The 6,643-nt window shown below is 45.3% G+C and overlaps 1 pseudogene; it reads right to left on the reverse strand.

Moving 5' to 3' along the window:
- Positions 1-537: 537 nt before the first annotated feature.
- LOC144112443 (cullin-3-B pseudogene) lies at positions 538-1,083 on the reverse strand (annotated as a pseudogene).
- Positions 1,084-6,643: the final 5,560 nt, after the last annotated feature.

The raw sequence follows: 6,643 nt of genomic DNA on the forward strand, positions 1-6,643 counted from the left end.
ATATTATATGACAGACAGTGGAGAGCAGGCTGAGGATGTAATCAGTCTGCACTCATAATCTTCTTGACGAGGAACTCGCCACTGAAACAGGCATTGAGAATGTGCTCATAGTGGTCCTTAAGATCAATCAGCTTCTTAACTAAGCACAGCGAGTCTGCTTTGTCGCCGTCCTTCGCCATGAGTGACCAGCCCAGCTCGCGCAGGTAGTTACTCACACACTCCGTTACTCCTTTGCGGCCGTTCTCTCAGCCGAAAAACGCATGTGAGGTCCCCCACCCTTTGGTTCTTCAATAAGGCCATGACGCCCTAGTCTTCCTTCGCCACGATGGCGTTCACGTGGCTGGCAACCAGCTCCTGGTAGACCACTTGCTGGATGAGGAGCTCGGTGCCGGGGTACAGGTAAAGCTTTGCCCGCTGCGTCCCTTCGTTAATACGTTGCTCCGCCATGTCGATGTAGTCGATCGCGCTCTTTTCCGCCAGCTGTTTTGGACTTTCGAGTGCCCAGAATTTAGCTGACTCGGCCAAAAAGGGTCGCTCCTAGTCTTCGTCGCAGGCACATCTCGAATTGACGCCCAATTTTCCCAGTATCTGGCAGGCGTTCTTGACTGACAGCTTGTCGACCATCTCGCCCTCGCGATCTCGGCTCATCGTTTGCAGGCGACACTCTTGCAGCTTGGTTTGCATGTCTCCGTGGCGCGCTAGTTCGTCGCAGAAAAGAGGCACCCCGAGTTTGTGAACGCTGCACACTTTGTACCGTGACACGTACACCGGCTCCAAGTACCTGACGATGTCCCTGATCCGGTTCACTCTTGTCCGATGGTCGTTCCAGGATTGATTTGGAGTCCGTAGGAAGGCGTCGTGAGGGGAGGCCAAGATGCCTGGCCGAACCTTGTTCACCGGGTGGTCGGTCACGACTTCACGCAGTCCGCCGTAAAGCAGCGCCCCTAATTGTTCCTGGACAACCATCGCGTAGGCACTGAGGTGTAGATATTCGAGCTGCCACCCGCTCTCGCCTTTCTCCAGGATGCCTTGCGCGGCCCTCCGCAGAGCCTGCCAGAGGTTCCCGGTGCCGCCGTCTCCCATCGTACGCGAAGGCTCTGGAATCCGCACCACCTTGGCGTCCTCCTTCGCGAAGAACCAGGCCTAAATGTCCGTCCACCGCTACCGTGCTAGAACGCTCTTCTTCCTCACCTCAGTAAACATGGCACATAACGCTCTTCTTGAGGGCACTGCACAGTTTTCATTCTCTTCCATGCGTATCGTTAATTGTTGTTGCCTCAAATACGATGGCACATGCCCACGGTGAAGGATTGGCCAGGGTTTGGAGCAGGTCCAACCAGGAAAAAACTCATCCAGGTTTATTTCAAGCGGCCAAAAAACTAGAGGAATTTGAAAGAAAAATAAAATCACGAATTTTGATAGATCTTCAGGAAATAGGAATGAAAATCGGGGAAACAAAGCGGTGTGGGTGGAATAACTAAATTCAAAAGATTAATCGGAAAGAAAATAATTTTGAGAGGAAAATAAAGGCATCGAGCAGTTAACACAGTAATCTTCCGGTTTCAATAATATACTTGTGAAGAAGCTGACACTCCTGCCTAATGGCCCTTTGACGGTTGCACCGAAAGAGAGGAAGACGGGCAGAGTAAACGGCAGCCCTAAGTGAGCGAGGGGGTTTTGCAAAAACTGAATTTTCTGCCGTGCAAACCGCCGGCAGTAGAGGATGAAATGATCTATCGTTTCAACGTCCCTACTTGACGCACATAGATTCCACGGTGCGAACCAAGAACGGCATAAATATAGATTATGGCGAGGAATCCTGCGGCGCAAGCGCGTCATGCAAACCTCACATTGTCTTGATGCGCAAGAACGTATCTTCCACGGGAACCTTAAATGTTCGAAATCCGCTGTACCAAGGATGGGCTCATGGCTTAGGTAATGGTCTATTTGGTAACGTTCATAACGGGACGTTTTCAACAGGGTGAGGTCCGGAACGACATGGGCAACAGGCTCATTGATGGCGGATCTCGCTAAGAAATCGGCCGTCGAATTTGAAGTAATGCCGCATTGCCCTGGGATCCACTGAAAGCGCACCTCTCGGACATGACGTGGCACAAAGTACACTAGGGATCGGTACGAGAGACTAGTTGCCGACCTTTCTAATGCTGCCAAGACTGAGAGGCAGTCCGATGGAATGATAACTTGAGAAATATTGCGGGGAACTCTTTGAAGGGCCAAACCTACAGGGAGAAATTCAGCAACGAAAATTGGTGTATAATCAGGTACCCGGATGGAATAACTCCAGTCTATAGTGTGGGAATAAACACCCACTGCTGCCTTTTCGCCTTGTTGAGAGGCATCTGTGAAAATTGCAGCATGGCTCGGATACTGCAATAGATATTCCTCCAGGAGACCTTTTATCACATTGGCAGATAAGTGCTTTGCATATAGCGGCAGCGTATGGGCGAAGAAAACAGCTGGTGCAGCCTGCAAATTGCTGACGCATTGCACGGACCTAAGCGAGATTGCAATTCTAGACAAGAGGTGCTCAGTAAACACAAATTGAGGCAGATTGTAAAGCGACCAATGTTTATCAGAAACAAAGCTGCCTTAATAAAAAGATTGGAGGAGCCACTGCAGGCATTGCCTCAAGTCCCCGTAAGAAGGTGCGCACTGTGAGAAGCTGGAAGCGAGAGTTCAAGTCCCCTATGCGAGCTTCCAGAAAGAGGACACAATTTGCCACTGATTTTGGTAAACCCAGGCAAAGCCGTGGAGCGCGCCTCTCCAAAAGAACCAGATGTTGAATTTTGTATCTAAGACAACCAGAGAACAGAACGTAACCGAACTCCAAAATTGGTCTTACGTATGTCTTACAGAGAAATGAGAGAGTGTCTTTGCGCATACCGAATTTCTTTTTTCTGATTCGCGTCAGGCGACAGAGTGCACGCTCTCCCTTGAGGACAATACTTCTGATATGAGGTCGCCAGTCTAGATTAGGGTCGTATATTACACCTAAGTACTTTAAGGGCGGAACTTGCGGGATTTGGGCGCCCCAATACAGCAGACAGATATAAAAAGGGACGCTGAAAGAAAAAGGAGAACGGAAGATTTGTTCACGTTGAGAATTAAATGTAACTTTCCCAGCCATACTTCCAGGGCATTGAGGTAGGCCTGCAATAGCTGGTAAAGTGAATGAATGTCTCTCGCGGAAGCAAAAAAGGCGATGTCATCCGCGTACACATACACTTTGATGTCACGTGCACCCTGAATTAGTATGTCCCGCTTAAGTATGTTAAAAAGTAAAGGAGACTACGGAACCCTGAGGCACACCACTAGTCTGTTAAAATGTTTCGGTAGTAAAGGAACCGTCAGAAGAGAAGAAACGTCTATTATTTAGGAATTCCTGCACCCATGCAAGAATGTAAAAAAGCAACCGAATTTCGTCGAGCTTTTTCAATAGTGTTGAATGCTATACGCTGTCATACGCTTTAGCAATATCCAACGTGACTAAAGCCGCGACCTCTTTCTTCTCCATTGCAACCCTAATTCTGCTTTCCAAATCTAAATGTGCAGTCTAATTCGAGAACCTCCGAAGAAACCCTATCTGAGAAGCACTGAAGGCTTGTATTGCAAGAGCGTAATCTGTGAAACGGCTGTGAACAGTGCATTCAATAGGTTTAACTAAATGAGACAAGAGGGAAATCGGCCGAATGTTATCAATTACGACACCCTTCTTTGGATCGTGAGAAGTGAGATTATTTTCGCAATTTTCGATTCCGGAGGGAGCCAAGCTTCCTCCAGGGACAAATTAGCAAACGCAATACATGAGAGGTACATTCTTCCACAAGATACTTCAACATACCGATAGAGACCCCATCGCATACAGGAGCTGCAGGGCTGAGGCCAATAACAATATAAAATAATTCAGAGGGTACGTGTAACCGCAATGAAGTCTGAATGCGGGGGGGGGGGGGGCAGTACGAATGGAACCACCAACCACGCTCGAAAGCGCCAAGCAAGGCCTTGTGCTATCTTTTTTGGTTTTATGGGCGTTTAACGTCCCAAAGCGACTCAGGCTATGAGAGACGCCGTAGTGAAGGGCTCCGGAAAATTCGACCACCTGGGGTTCTTTACCGTGCACTGACATCGCACAGCACACGGGCCTCTAGATTTCGCCTCCATCGAAATTAGACCGCCGCGGCCGGTATTGAACGCCTTGTGCTATCTGGTCAATGAGTTTTTTTCAACCCTGGGGAGGTAACACCACTGAGTGTGTAACATGAGAGGACAGCGCATTATTACTGCGTTTCATGAATCGGTACAAAGCTTTGCGGTTCTTTGGGCTTGATAGATAACTGTTCAAATTCAAATTGTGCTCCTCCTTCGCCTTACCAATGGTCCTTTTAAATGAAGCCGCGAAAAATTTGTAATTTTTCCAATTCCGCAGGCAATGGTTATGAAAGAGGCTTTCCCAGGCAGATTTCTAAGTCGACATGCTCTCTCACACTCATCATTCCACCAAAGGGAGGGCTGTTTATTTTTGACCGTAGATTGAACCATAAACCCGGAGCGCTCAGAGACCCCTAACAAGGAATAGATAACTTGCTGAGCGCGATCCAAGTTATCAGAAAATGCAATGAAGGAGAAAGAGGATCGCACAAGTTTTTTGAAAAGTGTGATCTTTACGAATTTTTGTGGAGAAGCAGTCGCCCTGAAGGGAGAAGCTGCTATGGTGAAAGTGATCGGAAAGTGATCACTGGAAGTACCACAATCCACTGTAGACCACGAAGAAACCTGCACCCCGTTCACTGCCAATGTTAAGTCAATGACAGACCGAGAATTGGAACGCATGAAAGTAACACCTGGACTGTTACAGCGACGAACGTTCCTTGCCGACATCCATGACCAATGAGGCTGCCCACATGCATCAGTACGAAAACCCCAAATTACGTTATGAAAATTGAAATCACCAGCAGTCACCACTCTATTGTTAGACCGCAAAAGAACATTTAAATGACCTGTGCTGTGGACACCTGAAGGAAAGTAAACATTAGCAACGTAAGTAGTAGTAGTAGTATTTTTATTTGGCCATATAATACAATATGCCCTCGAGGTGAGGCAAAAGGAGGAAGTCGAGGCAAACCTCCTGACGAGTTCTACACCCCGAATAATACATCGAACAGTGGCTGCATGGCAAAAAAAAGACACTTTCAAAACAAGCAACAGAAGTTATAAGATAGAAATAGCAAACACTGAAAAAGCGATGCAAAGAAAATAAACAGCAATTGGCAGAAAACACGATACGCACACTCGGCAGTAAAGGAAGCAACGCAAACGACGAAATATACAAAGTTAGCTGAATTTAAACAGGAAAAAGAATCTTCAGTTTTTTCTTAAAAGCAGATACACTATGACTTTCTACGGCGATTTTTATTAGAGACTGATAAGCATTACACAATGTTACAATTCGGTTATCTACAGTTTGTTTTCCATAGTTTGTTCTAGGTCTTTCAGTGGATAAGGCGACCGCACGTAAACCATACGTAACATTTCTTGAATTATAAGCATTTTGGAAAGACCTTATAAAAAATGTGAACAGCCAAACTCAAATTGTAGGAATGAAAGAAATTGCGAACATGAAATGTTTCGAAAAGATTATGTTCGACAACTGGGCTTGAACATAATGAGCGTAGAGCTCTTTTCTGAAGAGAAAACAATTTATACGAATCGTTTTTGTTGCAAGTTCCCCACACCAGATTGCAGTATACAAGATGGGAATGAACAAGGGCAAAGTATAATTGTATTCTAACCTGTAGTGGAAATAGATGCCTAATACGATAGATAACACAAATATACCTGGCCATGTTTAGTCTAATGCAGTTTACATGATCTGTCCACCCCATATCACTGCGAAAATACACACCTAGAAAGCGGCAACTATAAACTTGCTCGATGTTTATGTCATTAAAAGCTAGTTTGACGCGATGATCTAAAGGTTTGTTTTTAGGATGAAAGAGCATAAACTTTGTTTTGCTGACGTTTAACTGAAGTTGATTAACAGAGAGCCAAACCGCTAACTCGTTAAGCCAGGCATTAGATTGCCGTTCAAGTACTTGAAGATTGGAGCCAGAAAAAAACACATTAGTATCATCGGCATATATAATATTATTAGGAGTTAATGGAATGTTGACAATGTCATTAATGTATAAAATGAATAAAAGTGGTCCTAAAATTGAACCCTGACGGACAATGACACTTATCGTGCCAAAAGTAGATTTTGCATCATGAATCTAAGTGTACTGGATACGTGCAGTTAGATAACTCTCCAAAAGTGCATTTGCAACTCCACGGATCCCATAAGTCTCTAATTTATGAAGTAGTATTGAATGCTTCACAGAATCGAAGGCTTTGCACAAATCAAGAAAAATTCCAACAGAAAAAAGCCTATTCTCAAAATTGTTAATTATAGAGTTTTTATTATCTAACAGAGCTGAATGAGTTGATTTACCGGCCTGAAAACCGTACTGTTGACAGATTAGATGCTTAGTTTGTAAGAAGTTATTTATTCGCCTGAAGAGAACACGTTCAGCTAATTTTGAAAAAAGAGGCAAAACTGAAAGGGGACGATAATTGTTCGGGTCAT

This window comes from Amblyomma americanum, unplaced genomic scaffold (genome assembly GCF_052857255.1).
Source record: "Amblyomma americanum isolate KBUSLIRL-KWMA unplaced genomic scaffold, ASM5285725v1 scaffold_143, whole genome shotgun sequence".
NCBI lineage: Eukaryota > Metazoa > Arthropoda > Arachnida > Ixodida > Ixodidae > Amblyomma > Amblyomma americanum.